The sequence below is a fragment of the Leopardus geoffroyi genome, chromosome A1 (genome assembly GCF_018350155.1).
Source record: "Leopardus geoffroyi isolate Oge1 chromosome A1, O.geoffroyi_Oge1_pat1.0, whole genome shotgun sequence".
Classification (NCBI taxonomy): Eukaryota; Metazoa; Chordata; class Mammalia; order Carnivora; family Felidae; genus Leopardus; species Leopardus geoffroyi.
The window spans coordinates 232,282,495-232,300,160 of record NC_059326.1 but is presented as its reverse complement, the minus strand read 5'-3'; the positions used below and the strand labels follow the sequence as shown (position 1 = coordinate 232,300,160).

The window sequence follows — 17,666 nt, the reverse complement described above, 5'->3', positions numbered from 1 at the left end:
GTGAAACAAATTTTACTGATTAAACAGTTTATGTAGTCAGTTTTTCATTAAAGACATGAATACCTTGGCTTGAATTTTAAGTACCTTTGCTGATGCATAGACACATATACGTACATACATTTTATTAAATGTTGCATAATATATCATTCATAATTATCTTTCTCATTGTAAAGTTGTCACATAAAGTTTGGCCTTCGTGCTAAGCACCGTTTTGACAAACTCGAGCTATTTCTTAAGCAGTTAGATGACGAAACCCTACATTCTTGACACGTCTGTGCTTCTCCATTGGAGTTGGAACTTATTTTTTTTTAAATCAGCTTCACTGAGGTATAATTGAGACACAATAAATTTACTCACTCAAACTCAACGACTTTAAACAAATGTATGAACTCTGTCGCCATCCCAGAAAATACCTGCACCAGCTCACAGGTTTTCTCAGAAATGCTTGCAGTGAATTCTTTCGCCTGCCTTGTGCCAGGCACCCATTAGTAAATATTCTGTTACTTTAGTTTCATCTTCCATAGAATGTCATACACTGAGCTAATACAGAATATGTAGTTTTTGGATCTGGCATCTTTCACTTAGCATAATACTTCCGAGATTCATCCATGGTCTCTACCAGTATTTTGTTTCTTTTTATTGCCCAGTAGTATCTATTTCACATAACCATTTTGTCCACTCCCGCAGATAGACTTTTGGGTGGTTTTCAGGTCATGGCTAGTAAGAATAGAGCAGTTACGAAGCTTTGCATCCAAATCTTTCTGTAGACATTATTCAGCTCTTCATTACCTTTGGGCAAATATCTACAGGCAGGTTTGCTGGGATTCATGGTAAGTGTTTGTTGAACTTTTGAAGAAACTCTGTTTTCCAAAGTGGCTTCACCCTCTTGTAGTATCAACAGCAAAGTATAAGAGGTCAGGCTCTACCAAATCTTCGCCAATGCTTGGCACTATCAGTCTTTGGGTTGCAGCCGCTCTGTTGCGTGCGTAGAGGTACCACACCGTAGCTGTCGTTAGTATTTTTCGAATTGTCTAAATCTCTAGGCCGTTTTTTAAATTTTGGATTATTTTCCTACTAGATTGGAAGTTTCCTTATATGTGCTGGACACAAGACCATTACTGGATACACGTTTGGTAAATATTTCCACATGACATCTGGCTTGCTTTACCGTATTCTCAAGCGTATCTCTGAAGAGCAAGTTATTTTTAAATTTGGTGTGGTCTAATTTATTTTTTTTAAACATACGTGCTTTTTGTCCTTTTTCTATCCTAATAAACCCTTGCCTAGTTCAAGGTCTTAGAATTTTTTTTTTCTTTAGAAAAAAAATCCCCTATATCCCTTTAGAGGGATATAGAGAACGTGTGTGCACATGCATGTGAGAGAGGGGAAGGGGCTGAGTGTGTGTGAGGAGACAGAGAGAGAGAGAGAGAGAGAGAGAGAGGGAATGTTAAGCAGGCTCCACACTCAGCTTGAAGCCCAACACAGTGCTTGATCCCATGACCCTGGGATCATGACCCGAGCCAAAATCAACAGTGGGACATTCAACCAACTAAGCCACCCAGGTGTCCCTCAGAAATTTTTCTTCATAAATTTCCTTCTAGAAATTTTATTTATTTTTTTTTTTTTAATTTTTTTTTTCAACGTTTATTTATTTTTGGGACAGAGAGAGACAGAGCATGAACGGGGGAGGGGCAGAGAGAGAGGGAGACACAGAATCGGAAACAGGCTCCAGGCTCTGAGCCGTCAGCCCAGAGCCCGACGCGGGGCTCGAACTCACAGACCGCGAGATCGTGACCTGGCTGAAGTCGGACGCTTAACCGACTGCGCCACCCAGGCGCCCCTCCTTCTAGAAATTTTATAATTATATCTCTGAATTTTAGGTCAATGATCCATTTCAGCTAATCTTTGCATATGAGATATCTAATTTTTTCCAGCAACATTTGTTGAAAGGACTATCATTTCATCATTAAATTACCATAGCTACTTTGTTGAGAATTAACTGACAATATATATGTGTATCTATTTCTGGTCTTTGCTTTCTGTTATGTTGATGTATATGCTTATCCTTGTGCAAACACCACACTATCTTGAATTTAGGTATTGTCAGCCTTCCAACATTGTTATTTTTTTTCTCAAAACTGTTTCAGCTTCTCTAAATTCTTTGTTTCCATCTAAGTTTTAAACTATTTTTTGATTTACACAATAAAAGAACAATTAAGACTTTGATTAAATTTACATGAACCTATAGATTGCAATGCATATGGCATAGCTGAATTGATATCTTAACAACACTGAATTTCTGAATTATGAATATTTATCTCCATTTGTTTAGGCCTTTTTAATTTTCTCATTAATGTTCTGTAGCTTTCAATTGTGCCTCCTGCATATATTTAGTTAAATACATCCTTATTTCATATTTAAGATGCTACTATAAATGACAAAACTTAATTTCAATTTCTAATTATTAGTTGATAGTGTATCACAATGCCATTGAAAAATTTTTAAATCACTATATATCTTAAAATCATGAATTCACTTATTTGTTCTAATAGTTCTTTTTAAAATTTTAATTAGGATGTTCCACATAGATAATCTAGTTTGCAAAAAAGAGAAAGAAAAAAAGAAATCAACTTAAATTCTTCCTTTCTAATCTGTCATTTGTTTACATTACTTTTATTATAATATAGTATTTATCTATTATTACCTTCCACAGTGGTTAGTACAGTGGTAACTAAAAGCACTAAAACGGAAAGGAGTAAACATCCTTGTGGAGAAAGCATTCAGCCTTTTGCCGTTAAGTATCATGTTATATTTACATATTTTTTAAGCTGCCTTTTGTCAGGTTATAGCAATACCTTTTGCTCTGAGTTTTTACCATGAACATGTGTTAAACTTTATCAAATGATTCTCCTACATCTATTGAGATAGTTTTTTTTTTAACTTAGTCAATATATTGATTTACACTGATTTTCAAGTGTTAAACCTTAGAAATCCCACTTAATCTTGCATTTAGGGGATAAAACCCACTTGGATATGCTATATTATCCTTTTTACAAACTACCAGATTCAACTGCTAAAATGTTATTAAGGATTTTTGCGCCTACGTTTGTGAGAGATATTAATCTGTAGTTTTATATTTTGTAATGTCTTGTCTGGTTTTGGTAAAAGAGTAATGATGACTTCTTTAAAAAGCTGAAAAGCATACCATCCTGTGAGTGTCTTTTCTTCTTTCCCTTAAATATTTGTCAAAATTCACTACTGAAGCCACCTGGGTTTGAAGTTTTCTTTGTTGTAAGATTTTTAACTATAAATTTAATTCCTTTAATGGATATTGAATTATTCAGGTTATCTGTTTCTTCTAGAGTGAACTTGGAAAGACTGAATCTTCAAAGTATTTGCCCATTTCATCTAAGTTATCAAGTTTATTGGCATAAACTTGTTCACTGTTTTCTATTACTATCCTCTTTTATTTCTGTAGGCTCTGTAGAGCTGTCTCCTCATTCATTCCTAACACTGACAAATATGTCTTCTCTCTTGTTCCTAACCAATCTGGTTAGAGATTTATTGATTTTGTCGATCTCTTAAAGTATTAGCTTTTAGTTTAACTGATCTTCATTATAATTTTCCACTTAACTGATTTATGCTCTTATCTTCATTTTCTTCTTCCTCCTGTTTACCATAGATTTATATTTGTACTTCCCTAAGATCTCAAAATCATTGATAACAGATCTTCCTCTATCTCTAATATAAGCAAACAATGTATAAATCACCCCTAAGCTCTGTTTTCGCTGCACCCCACAAATTTAGATAAGTGTGCTTTTGTCATCACTCAGATGAAAATATTTTAGAATTTCCCTCTTGATTTATTCTTTGATCTTTGAGTCAAAGACTTAGAGACTTAGAATTATATTGCTTAAATCCAACATAATTTTCCACATATCATTCTGTTATTGATTTTTAGTTTGATTCTTATGTGCTCAATATCACATAGGCATGATTTCAATTGTTTTAAATGTACTGAGACACGATTTATGCTGATCTATATTTTGATTCCCCACCACAGCACTTTGCCTTGGAAACTACTTACAGTAAGCTGAGGCTATCACGGGACTCATCTGTTTCCTTTGTCTAAGTAATTACAATCTTGCTCTGCCCTCTGCCTATTGTCCATTGTCTGAAAAAAAATGTAGTTCCTAATATTTTGTCTGGTTTTCTTGTTGAATGCAAGAGGGTAAATCAAATCCCATATTTCCATCATGGCTAATTGATAAAATCCCAAATATCATTTTTCATCTAAAAATAAAAATCGTCTTTATTAAATCTTGGTCAAACAAGAAATATATATTACAGAAGCTCTCTGACAATCTGTGTACAATTTCTAAAGTTAGTATTAGATGTTATGGTTAAATACTCCAACATGAAAGAAGAAGTCACACATTCATATATTTTGCTCTGGTTTGCATTTTTAGTCCCCAAACTAATTAATCTGGATTTCAGATTTATACATTGATTCATGAGTTTATCATCTAGTCTTTTGTTTCCCCACTATGAAATGGAGGGCTTATGCCGTGCTGGGGCTTTATCTTTGTAGATACACTTTTTAAAAGTAGGGCTGACCCTTTGAAATTAAGAAATAAAAGCATGCAAATAAGTTCTAAATTTTACTGAACTGTACTTATATTATTCTAGTCCATTTTTTAGAAATTCAGAATATGTTTAAATCTGACTTGAACCATTCATGTAATGATTTGAAATGTTCCCTTTGACTCCCAAATGAGACGTTGTCAGCATACCTTTGCATTATCCAGTGAATAACATTAAAACCCAGAAAAAAAAATCACAAAGACCAAATATTCAGATTTCTTGTTCACTTCATCACTGCTAGTTCCTCAAATTCCTGTGCCTCAGAGTTTTCAAACTTGCTCATAGTTAGGAGTGCTAAATGACTGCATTTAAGCTCAAAGACAGGTAATTTTAATGTCAGATATAATGACAGCTGACATCACAGGTCTTTGTAATTTCATATGCACCCAAACACACACACAGACTCTCATTTCCCCTGCTCAATAATCCTACAAAGGTAGCATTACCACCCCCATATTTTCAAGTGCTAATGGAGGCACAGAATTACTAACTTACCCAAAATCATACCATTACTAAGTTACAGGACACAAACCCAAAATCCGGTCTCCTGACGATACTGTTCTTTCTACTCAACAGCTGGCTAATACTGACCTCAACTAAGAGGGCCAGACTGACTTCTGAGATTTCTCCTTTTATATGTAGCAACCTCACACAATACTGTCTCTTAAATGTCACTAGGGCAATTCTTTCTTTGGCCACTATTCAAGGGATATTCGTATTCAAATTATGTGGCTTGCCCCACAGTCATCTAGAGTATCTGCCAGATAGCCATCTGCCAAGTAGTTCTGCTTAGGTAGACCCCAGTCTAGGCTTAGAGATTCTAGGGCTCTTCGGCACCTGAGGATTCCCCTCCTGGCAATGTTAATATTGGCTTCCTGCTTTCTGACGTTCAGAGCCAAATCTCTAGTTTTTAGCCTGCTAGGCCACTGTGAAAGGAACTCTATGTTCACTTGACTCCTAGGGCATTTCTGAATGTTCCTTCTCCATCCTATTTGTTGTCTCATCTCTCCAAACTCTGTGTACTGAATTACTCCATGGCTCACCCATTACACCTGTTCTTTTCCATGTATACTCTTTCCCTTAGAGACCTCAGCCAGACTTACAGATTTAAATGATATCTATATGTTAATAACTCCCAAATGTCTACCTCCAGTCAAGACTGCTCCCCAGGACCCCAGACCTGTGGACGCAACTATTTGACATTTCCACCTGAATGCCAAAGAAGCATCTCAAACTTAGCGTGCCCCAAACTGAGCTGCATTCCTACTTCCAAAGGTGACTGTCTTATACTTTTTCTCATCTCCCTCACTCTTCCACCCTTTCAGTTGCTCAAGTCAAAACGCTTAGAGTCCCTCTTGCCTTTCACTTTCTCTTAACAGCACGTACACAATCTGAAAGGAAATACTTGGACTTGACTTCCAAAACAAGCTGTATCCAGAACACAACCACTGCTCCTTGTGTCTGCTGCGACCACCCTTGTCCAAGCCACCATGACCTCCAGCCTAGATTATTCACCAGCCCCGAAACTGGTCTCCCAATCCTACATCCCACCCATCCACCTACAGTGGCAGCCAGCATGGTTCTTCGAAGCCCTGTTAGATCACATCAATCCTCTACAACAAATCTCCCGGTGGCTTCCCATCTTACTCGAAACAAAGGCCCTACAGGATCTGGTCCCTGTTATCCTTCTGACCTCACCTCCATTACTCTCCTCCAAGATTCACTCCATCGGTCATTCTAGCCTCCCTGCTGTTACTCAAACCTGCCAAGCACGATCCCACTTCAGGGCCTTTGCCCTTGTTCTCGTCTCTACTTAGAACACTCTTTCCTCAGTTATCCCCATGGTTTGCCCCTCACCTCCTTTAAGCCTAGACTCAATGCCTTTTTTCATATGCATCATAATCCTTCCAGGAAAACAGAAACCACTCTAGGTAGCTCAAATACAGAAAATTCAACACAGGCGAATTATTACAAAGATAATGTGAGACCTGGGAATCTGGGTGGTTCAGTCAGTTGAGTATCTGACTCTTGATTTCGGCTCAGTCGTGATCCCAAGATCACAGGATCAAGCCCCGCATCAGGCTCTGAGCTGAGCTGAGCCTGGCGTCTGCTTACGATTCTCACTCTCTCTCCCTCTGCCCTCTCCCCAACTCTCTCTCTCTAAAACAATAAATTTAAAAATGATCTTAAGAAAAGATAGTGAGAGACCTGAAAAAGCCCAAGGATGAAGGATCGGGCCCTGGGAAAGCCAAAGGGAAGAACACGGGACCCACAGAGATGAGCAGCTCTAATGAGTTGGGCCAGAGCCCATAAGCCTGTATCTGCTGCTGCATCCTTGTCCAGCAGCTCTGACTCAAGTGGAAATCGCCAAAAAGCACTTCCTGCTACCAGGGTGGACTCACCTGACCCCTCCGCTGCATTCGGCAGCTGGGGGCATGAACGTGACCTTCCCCGTCGCTCTCCAGCCTCTGCTGCCTCCTCCCATTCACACATCCCAACAGAAGCCCAGCTGGCATGGGAGCCCAAGAGAGGTTTCTGACTCCCTGACCAGTCACACACAGCAGAATATAAAGGGGGCAAGGGTGTATCTGAGAGATGACAGATGACTGTCAGGCACACCTGGTTACCTTGATGAAATGGCAAGACCCCTCCCATATTTAGCTCACTCCCTGCTATTTTTCCTCAGCCCTTATCATTACGTAACTCACTCCACGTTCTATCATCTTATTCCTGTCTGTCTCCCCTAAGAAAATGTAAACTCAGTGCCCACCAAGATTCCTACCTGTTGTGTTTCTTGGGGTAACCCCCATGACTGAAACCAGCCCATAAGAGGTACTCAGTAAATACGGATTAAATTATTGATGGGCTGGACCCCCGCTTTTATCTTCAAACAAACAGAAGCGAAAACGCTCTGTGTGCTAACGCCAGGGAACTGAGGGGCAGAAAAATCAAAAATACAAAGGAGAATGACAATCGTCGATCGTTAGTCTGGGGGCTACCATGAGCACCCACTGCCAGCCTGGCGTCGGGGTCCCACCTCATTGATTTTACTTAATAGGGTTTGTGGTCTTTCAGACGTGCAGCCAGAGGTGCCTTCAAGGGGGCAATGATCAAACAGCTTTACCACAACTTTGCTGCACAGCAGATTAGAGGAGTGTCTTCATTTCGGCACGCACACAACGTCGCTACGCTCTTGATTGTGAGGGAGACAGAGTCCTGCCTGGTGCAACACATGTGACGAGGCTGAGTCCACCCCTGAATCACAGGTCGGGGATGGGAAAGGAAAGGAGAAATGAAGGAATAACTCTTCCTAAAGCTAGGGTCTATTCATGGACCTTCTTTATTCAACACGAAGAAAGCTCCAGGAAATAGAAGGTTAATGTGATGTTTTAAATGAGTAAACAAACTAAATTTAGAAACCTGGATGTTGTCTTTTCCTTGTCATGTGGGCAACAGAAAAATTCAGCACTGCTATCTGCTGGCGTAGGCATAATGCTTCGTCTCTCCAGTGTGACCATGGTTGCTGACCTGGCCTTGATGTCAGAGTAAGACAGGAGAACCAATCCAAGAAAACTTCCACCTAACCCAAACTGTATTCACTCCACATTTACTCTTCAACTCCTCCTTCACACTTAAGATAAGGATAAGATTTTGGGGCACCTGGGTGGCTCAGTCCATTCAGCATCAGACTCTTGATTTCAGCTCAGGTCATGATCTCATGGTTCATGAGTTCAAGCTCATGTGTCTGCCCCTCTCCACCACTCTCAGAAATAAACATTAAAAAATAAAATAAAATAAAATAGTGGCGCCTGGGTGGCTCAGTCAGTTGAGCGTCTGACTTCGGCTCAGGTCATGATCTCACAGTTCATGAGTTCAAGTCCCGCCTCGGGCTCTGTGCTGACAGCTTGGAGCCTGGAGCCTGCTTCAGATTCTATGTCTCCCTCTCTCTCTGCCCCTCCCCTGCTCATGCTCTGTCTCTGTCTCTTTCTGTCTCAAAAATAAACATCGAAAAAAAATTTTTAATAAAATAAAATAATGATAAGATTTTTATCTACCTTCAGTGTGAGAACACATGAATTGTCCATTTAATGCTTAAAAAGACTAGAATATGCTTACAGATCAATAAAATACAGTAGCGTACCATTTGAGGCCAAATAAAATGACTGCTTGACTATGATCAGTCAGAATCCTGACTATGCCTTTACAAAACCTTATTCCCAGTTTTAATGCTATCACATTGACCTACTCCACTTATACAGTATTCCATCCGAAGCGTTAAAATAATAAAAAACTATTTCCCCACCTAGACAAATCAATCCAAAAGCTTGAAATCTTATCTTGAGATACAATATAAATGTTCCGTTTTATAGATTATTTCATTAGTGGCCCTAGAACACAAAAATAATATGGAAGTTATTAGCAATTCTGAAAACTCAATAAATCATTTGCATCAGAGGCTAATCATTCTTTTTAAAAATAATACATACAACAGGGACCATCTCCAGTCTCGTCAGTCAAAGCTGAATAATGACATAAAAGTATGATGTAGGCATTGGAACAAATTCACCCACTGAGTGACACATAGTGGTTTTACGCAGCGTTTTCTTCTAATACGTATGTGCGCTCATGAACGATGGTGATATACCTACATTAGAGAGTTGGCAAGTTGTGTATTTTTTAAACATTCCATCTTTCAGATGGCACAACTGGCAACAGAGTTTCAAATAAAAACTGTATTCCCAAATGCAGCTTTTAATGCACAAAACAAGCAATGCGCCTGTACCACTGCTGTTTCACTTGCAAATACGTTGGAATATTTTGCCCGTGTGATTGTGACGGTACATTATACGAACCATTCAGTCACACGCATGAGAACAAAAGTCAAATTATTTATGGAACAAAGAACGTTTAAGGATCCGTAACAACACTTTTCCTCCCCAAATAAACTCACAGGGGGATCACTCATATCCCGTTTGGAAACCAAAAAGAATCACACTTGGTTTATGCAAATTTCACATTTTACAAAGAGGATTGAATTCGAGGCAGATTTCAACAGTTAGCAGAGACTAGCTGTACCTAAGCTTTAATCAGATATTCATATGAAAATATTAAAAGGAAATATTAAAATGAATTTCACACAACCTATTTTTCATGAAAATGAATTCTCCTAATTCTTCCTTGGAGAAAGTAGGCCACTGTCATACAATCACACACACTGATGATTTATAAAGGTCAAATGGCAGATCTGAGACTAGATGAACAGGGAGAAATACTAGAGGCGGCTTCAATCAAGATTTATATACTCAAAGACTCTGAAATCTCTAAAATCTTCTGGGAAACAGAAATCATCCACTATAGCCCTTCTGGTGGTGATGAAGGTCCTAAGTCCTAGAGAAGAGGTGCAATCCAGCCAGGGCCGTAACAACCACATGACTGTCCAGGGTTTAGACCCCAGAATGTCAAAACCCGGGGAAAAAATGGAGCACCGTGGGACAACAAGGAGCGAGGGGACACGTACGGAGCCGTGGGATGTGCTTGGGGCCATAGGATACATGGAGCCATGGCACATAAACGATCCCTTGGCTCCCTTCTGGCATCCCCATCCTTGTGCCTTGGAGGGTAACTGAGGCTGCCCAGGTTATGCCATCCCCAGCCCCAAGGGAGTATGTGGCACACCAAGCAATGCAAAGGTCTCAGGAAATGTGAGGAAGCCACGGAGAGGGAAGTAACTAGCAGGACAACAGGCAGGAATGGTGGCTAATGGGGCAACAGGAAATGTGTACATGGCCACCTTACAGACTGGTAGAAAGACAGCCTCTCAGAGGTAGGAAGTGGCCGGGATTCTCAGTACGTTAAACACGAAGAAGAAGACAGTTACGAAGCACGTCTTATGTTTTTATTGCCAGCAACAAGTCAATGCTTCTAACACACACACAAATTCAATGACATGCATTTATATGATTCAAAAGAACACAGGATAGGTGAAAAGTATTCATTCTGTGGTATGAGAACAGAACCCAAGTTCAAAATCCTAGGTTGTACCTTTCAATCATGGTCCCTTCAATCACCTAAGACTACATGTGGACATAAAGACAGTTGTTTAAACTCAAAGGCCAATGCCACACCCAGTCCTGTCCGGGGTTGGCCAAAGCTGGAACCCCCATTTCGATTGCCTCAGATGCCCTTCCAAAGACCTGGGGCCAAACATTGCTAATCCAGTATCAAGCATTCATACAATGCTTTCGTAAGTTCCAAAACAAATCTCCAGCCAATCGGTGAATCCGTAAGTAGGAGGACACTCAACGGGAACACCAAGGAGTCAGAGATGAAGATCTGAGGGGCCCGAGAGTGGAATTAACAATGCCTTGCCTGATTCGGCAGGCAGGAAGAATCTTAGTAATCACTAACACTGAGCACTACCAGCTAAGGCACTGAAGAAAGGCTTCCAGATTAGTCATGATATTAAGGCTCCAAGGCAAAGAAAGCCTAAGTGCGGCATGACTCGCCCCACTGGTGGTCTTCCTCTGTGCATACTGTGAAATCGTTCCCCATAAACCAATTCCTATAAATGGAGCACACTCTAAATAGCAAGCGTGCTGGGTAAACTTTAATCAATAAACAAACAAAGGCAGAATATGGCACTATTGCCTTAAGTGGACATTAAACATTTAAAACTCATTTCAGAGATGGTTATGAGGCTCAGTAAGCATGCTGAGAAACATGCTGTCTTGAAGGGTCACTATTTTTTCCCTCTTTATTGGAACAGACATTTAAGCAAATGACAAGGACATAAGTGTAAATGGTGTGTCTGCGAGGGGTCAGAGTGTTTTAGCAGCCCCTGAACAATCAAGGATAAATATTCCAGAACATGCAGTCAAGGGAGTAACCTTGCAAACACAGCAAGCTGTTAGAGCGTGTTGAGCAATGAACTCTGCTAGACAAGGGAAGCCCATGGTGGCAAATATTTCACCTAGGATGGGGAAAAAACGAGATCCTGCCAGCATCTTCTGCCTACCCAGGTAAATCGAATCAAGGCTTCAATAAAACTTGCTTAGTTGTATTAAGACGTTACTGTAGCATCTGGTCTACTTCATGAGGAGCCTCTTGTGCAGAGCGCCTCCGATGTAGAAGAACATTAAATCATGAAATTTTAAGTGTACGCAGAAATCAAGATTTTCAAAGTCCGCATTATCCAGTCCTTCATGTATTTCTGCGGTATCAATGCTGCATCCGCTTTCTTAAATGATCTAGCAGAGTCGCACCTTACACAAGAGTGTTCATGCAGCCCAGCAGTGGCCACCTGCTAGGCTGTAACATGAGCCATTTCAAGGACCAGCGGGGCTCCTAACATCCCCCAGGGAATCTCTGGTGTATGTTTTGGTCAACAGTCTTGCCCCTTCTTCAGAGAAGCACTTCCTTCCTGAAGCTCCCATGCTCTTGGCACATGGCCTGCTCACTCCTTCTCGGCCGAGATGGAGGTCCTCAGACACCCCCTCCCCTCCACCCCCTGGCTTTCCTGCATCCTGGGTGCCCTAGACTCCCTCCCTCCAGACTCACTAGAGGTAGGGTCGGCTTCCTGTAAGCTAATCCCCCACCTGTGCCCAGTATCCTATCTCCTCCCACAGCCCTGGGGACTCTGTCTAATCAATTCTCTCCCCCCTCTCTCTTCAGCCTCTTCCTTCACCTGGCTTTTCCCCATCAGCACTTAAGGATGATTAAGCAATGCTCTCTTAAAAGCTGTCCCCTGCTCTCACGTCCCTGGCGGCTGAGTCAATAACTGTCTCCTTTTATATCTACTTCCTCACCTCACATTTGTTTCTCTGCCCATCACCGTTTAGTCTACTCCCCCAGCACTGTCCTGAAACCGCTCTGATAAATGCCATTTATTACAGGTTGAATTGCGCTCCCCAAAAAGACACGTGGAAGTCCTAACCTTAGTACCTGTGAACGTGACCTTATTTGGACATAGGGTCTTTTCAGATATAACTTATAAAGATGAGATCATGCTGGGTGAGGGTAAGCCCTAAATCCCATGTGACTAGTGTCTTGGTAAAAAGAGCAGCAGGCAAAATGACAGAGCCCCACGAAGAGAAGGCCACGGGGGTAGAGACTCAGAGACCCGAGTGATGCGTCCACAGGCCTAGGAACACCAAGGATCGTGGACAACTCCCAGAAGTTGAGAAGAGGCAAAGAAGGATTCTTGCCTAGAGCCCTCGGAGAAAGCATGGCCTACTGACACCTTAGGATTTTTTACTTCTAGCCTCCAGAACCGTAAGAGAAGGTATTTCTGTTGTTTGAAGCGACCCGGCTTGTGGTATTTTGTTACAGGAGCCCTGGGAAGCCGAGACATAGATCATACTTTCAGTGCTACACCCAGGAAGGTTCTGGGCAAACAAGGAGGACTTCGTCACTCTGCCCGCTGGCCCACATCTGCCTTGAACTCTTCATCATCAGATACTCAGATGGCCTCCTCCCTCTTGAAAAGCTCTCCTTTCTTGGATCCATTGATGCCCTGCTCTCAACTAGACAACCCATTTGACGGCAGTAGGAACTCAGTTTTCTCAATCTAAAATCATCATTTTAGGGGCACCGGGGTGGCTCAGTCGGTTAAGTGTCAGACTCTGGCTCAGGTCACGATCTCATGGTTCGTGGGTTTGAGCCCTGCTTCAGGCTCTGTGCTGATAGCGTGGAGCCTGCTTGGGATTCACTCCCTCTCTCTCTCTCTGCCCCCCCCCCCACCACTCGCTTGCTCTCTCTCTCGTTCTCTCCCTCCCTCCAAATACATAAACCCTAAATAAGTAAATAAATAAATAAACAAATAAAAATAAAATCATCATTTTAAATTCCTGTTCTTCATTACATATGGAATCAACAGCCAAGAACTTGTAAATCATACTCAGTACCTCCTTCTCCTTCCTGTCCCACATCCATTAAATCATCAACACATTGTTCACATTTCTAGAATTCACCTAATTCTTTTTTTTAACGTTTTATTTATTCTTGAGAGGCACAGAGAGACAAAGCTCAAGTGGGGTAGAGGCAGAGAGAGAGGGAGACACAGAATGTGAAGCAGGCTCCAGGCTCTGAGCTGCCAGCACAAAGCCCGACACAGGGCTCGAACTCATGAACCATGAGATCGTGACCTGAGCCAAAGTCGGATGCTTAACCAACTGAGCCACCCAGGTGCCCCTGGAATTCACCTAATTCTCTACATTTCTGCTACCACTCCCTGAGCTTACATCCTCATGACCGCTCCCTCTGATCACGGCCGCAGCCTCAGGATGGGCTCTCCCTGCCGCGTTTTGCCATCCTGAACAGGGAGCCGATCCAGATAAGGGGGATTTCTTAAGGGGCCTTCAGATGCCCGACAATATGGAAACCCTCCAACTACTAGCCTCATCTCCCTCCACCTCCTTTCCATAACCTCAACTAAGATTTCATGGCTTCCTGTACAGAACGCCGGCCAGGACCTGCTAGGTTTCCCTTCCTCACTTGAGGGCTTCTGCACCTGCTGTTTTCCTCTTCCTGAGACACCTCTCCATTCATCAGATTCATAAACACCTTCTAACAATCATCTGGGACTCAGCTCTACTGTTGACTCAACCCGGAAATCTTTAAGCACTCTCCCAAAGCCCGGGCTATCTGGTTCAGATGCCCCTCTCCTGGGCTCCCACAGCACCCACCAAAGATACCCACTAAGACCCTTAACAGATTATAATGCAATGTTCCTTTTGCTTTATACTTTTAGAGATATTCTCAACCCTTGAAGGGAACTGTATTTTTTGCTCTATATCCTCAATATATAGCACAGACAATGCCTCGTAACAGGCACCTGTTAAATGTTTATTGAATATTTGCTCCAAGTTAAAAAATTTTGCACAGAAATTAAAATTAGGTCGAGATGTCACTTACGAACTATGAGATTAGTCCTAATCCCCAGGCCTGACAGTGCGATCCACTGGAAAGGCTGGTGGGAAATAGATCCTCGTATCCAGGGCAATGAGAACACAATATGGCGTGATATTCGTGAAAGGGAGTTGGGCAATATCTAGCAAAAACACAGGTGCATTCACCCTTTAACCTAGCAATGTCAATGCTAGGAATCTCTTCCGATGATACCCTTGCAAGGGATTAAGAGATGTTAGCAGGAGGCGTTACTCATTGTAACACCATCCACGACCACAAAGGACAGAAAATAACCTACACATCTCTCAGTAGGGAGTTGTTGAATACACTATGGTTCATCACACAGTGGACAGCTATGTGGCTGTGAAAATGAAAGACATAAAGTGCACGACTAAGGAGGGGACCCCAGGATATACTGCTATGTCAAAAAATGCTAGGCAGAGAACAGAAGCACGGACCATAAAGTAAAAGGTGAGCTAAATGCAGAGAGAGGGAACAGGGCGGAGAAAACACAAGTGAAGCCAGTTTCTCTAAATATTCACTGCCTCATTAATGAAACTTTGAAATACTACCTAAGAACGTAAATTCTTAAAATTTCCAAAACTCAAAAGTGAAATTAAACACAGGACATTAACTGGGTGTTGAGTTGGGAGCACAACCACGCAAGAGGAAATTATTTCAAGTGATCTCCAAGTACCCACATTGCTTTAATTTCCCAATGAAACCTGTAGCCTGAGAACTACAAGAACAGAGGCGGATGATCTCACAGCGTTTTCAGTAGTCAGACACGACTAGCGCTGCTTGAAAGTTGCTCTGAAAGCATGCAGTGCGTGTTTCAGGAAGAGGCAAGGGAACAATCACGTGGGCTGCAGAGACTCGGGATTCCGTGCACGGGAGCGAAAGACACAGACATAAGGTAGAAGGGGTTCAGAAAAAGCCCTCTAGTCCTGCAGATGGGCTGGAGGTATCCAGAGGAAATTACAGTGCATTCTCAAAAAGTTTTCCTTAGCTCTGTACATAGGAAAGACCTAACGCTAGGGACGGCCATGCTTAAAGGAGCCCAAAATGGCCGGTGCACAGGTCTACAGAAGGAAATGGCAGAGGGGGGGAAGCAACATCTCCTTGTCCCAGAGTCAGCAACCTTGGGTTGCTTTCAAAAGTGACCTTGGGTTGTGTCAGAGGAGCTCAGGAGCCAACTTTAAGAGGTTTCCATGGGCTTCAAATGAGATGATTTCACCACCCATAAGCATAAAAACTACAATTGCTTGGAATATTTCAAATGTGAAAATCCATGTATTAACAATGATTCTAATAACCAAAATAAGAAAAAAAAAAAAAAGTAAACATATTTGTCCCCTTTAGATAAAATGAGGGAACCAACTAACTAGGCTTTAAAAACAAAAACAAAAACAAAAACAAAAAAACAAAAAAAAAAAACTAGGAAAGGAAAGGAAAAAAAACATTAATTCTGCCTTTCCTATATGAGTGTGTCCTCAGGATATTCAAGTAGTTGATAAGGGAACGTTACTTTATACAGAAGTATTCTTGCTGTTAAATGAAGAAAGAATCGTAAAATTAGGAAATCCCAGCTTCACACCCATGAACGAATTGGTAGATTTAGGCTGTGATCATCAGTGACTACTAATTTCACATTACCTGCCTCCCAAGAGAAGGACACCGCAGCATCCGTGACACGGGAGAGACAGAAAGTCGACCCTGAATCTAAGCCGCCTCTGGATCCTACTCTGAATTTACACAAATATTCGGGACAAAAGAACATTTCAACACCAATGGGATGCACTTGGCCAAATCCAGACTGTGGGAAACTCTGCAGGATAAAGAGCTCCAATTTCTTTTGTAATTAATTTGCACGGGAAACAAAACCACCACAGCAAAACAGTGCACAATTAGAAGAGTCTTAAGAGCCATACCAACCAATCGCTATGGATCGACTCCATTTAAACCCTGAGTCAATCCAACTGTTAACAAAAAAATGCATCAGCATTCATGAGACCATCAGGGATCTGGATCTTACGATACTCACTGGATATCAGATGACTTTATGGAATTGAGGTTTTTTTGCATTTCTTTTTTTTCTCGGATGTGATAATGGTGCTGAGAATTCCCTTTGTTTGACAGTTAAGAACTAAAATATTATAGATACAATTATACGATTTCTTGGATTTGCTTCAAAATAATTTGGCGGGTGTGAGGTAGAACATGAGTGGGGATTGGGAGAAAAATGGTGGGCCCGGAATTAATAAATGTTGGATTACGGGGCACGTGGGTAGCTCAGTCAGATAAGCGTATGACTTCAGCTTAGGTCATGATCTTGCGGTCCGTGAGTTTGAGCCCCATGGTGGGCTGTGTGCTGACAGCTCGGAGACTGAAGCTTACTTCGGATTCTGTGTCTCCCTCTCTCTTTGTCCCTCCCCCACTCATACTGTCTCTCTCTGTCTCTCAAAAATGAATAAACATTAAAAACATTTTTTTAATAAATAAAAATAAATGTTGGGTTAGTATTCCTTAGACTATTCTTTCTATTTTTGCATATATTTGACATTTTTTCATGATATAAAGTTTAAAACATAACAAACATAAAACTATTTATTGCATGAATTATTAAAATACAATGTCTCATTAATTATAGTTGGCTTCATAATACAATTGGAAGTTCCTTGAGGACAGGGACAAACACTAACCTACTTTTCATCCTGTTTAGAGTGCCCAGAGTATAGAGAGCCTTAAATAAATTTTGATAAATAAAAGAACAAATGACTGAATTTACACACTAATTAATTAATCCTACAGACCCATGGAGATACTTGAGACATGAAATCAATTCTGTCTGCCATGCAAAGCCAGATGCCAGATAGAGACAACGGTGTAAGTTTTGTGTTAAGACTAAGGTTTTGTAGGGAAATGCTGAAGCGAAGAATTCTTTGCTTCAGATCACATTTTTATCCCCTGGTTTAAATGCCTAGGAGGCTCACAGCACCGTTAAGAAAAGGTGGCCTCAACCATGGCCGTGATAACTCCAATGCTGAATTCTTCCTGAAAGAGACAGTAGTGATCAGTTTCGGGACAGGAAATTCCTGCAGTGGGAGATTTTGTAT

The 17,666-nt window shown here is 41.3% G+C and overlaps 1 protein-coding gene across 11 annotated transcripts in view; it reads right to left on the bottom strand.

Moving 5' to 3' along the window:
* Positions 1 to 17,666, bottom strand: part of SEMA5A (semaphorin 5A) — a 484,035-nt gene that overhangs the window by 296,981 nt on the left and 169,388 nt on the right. The window lies entirely within an intron of this gene.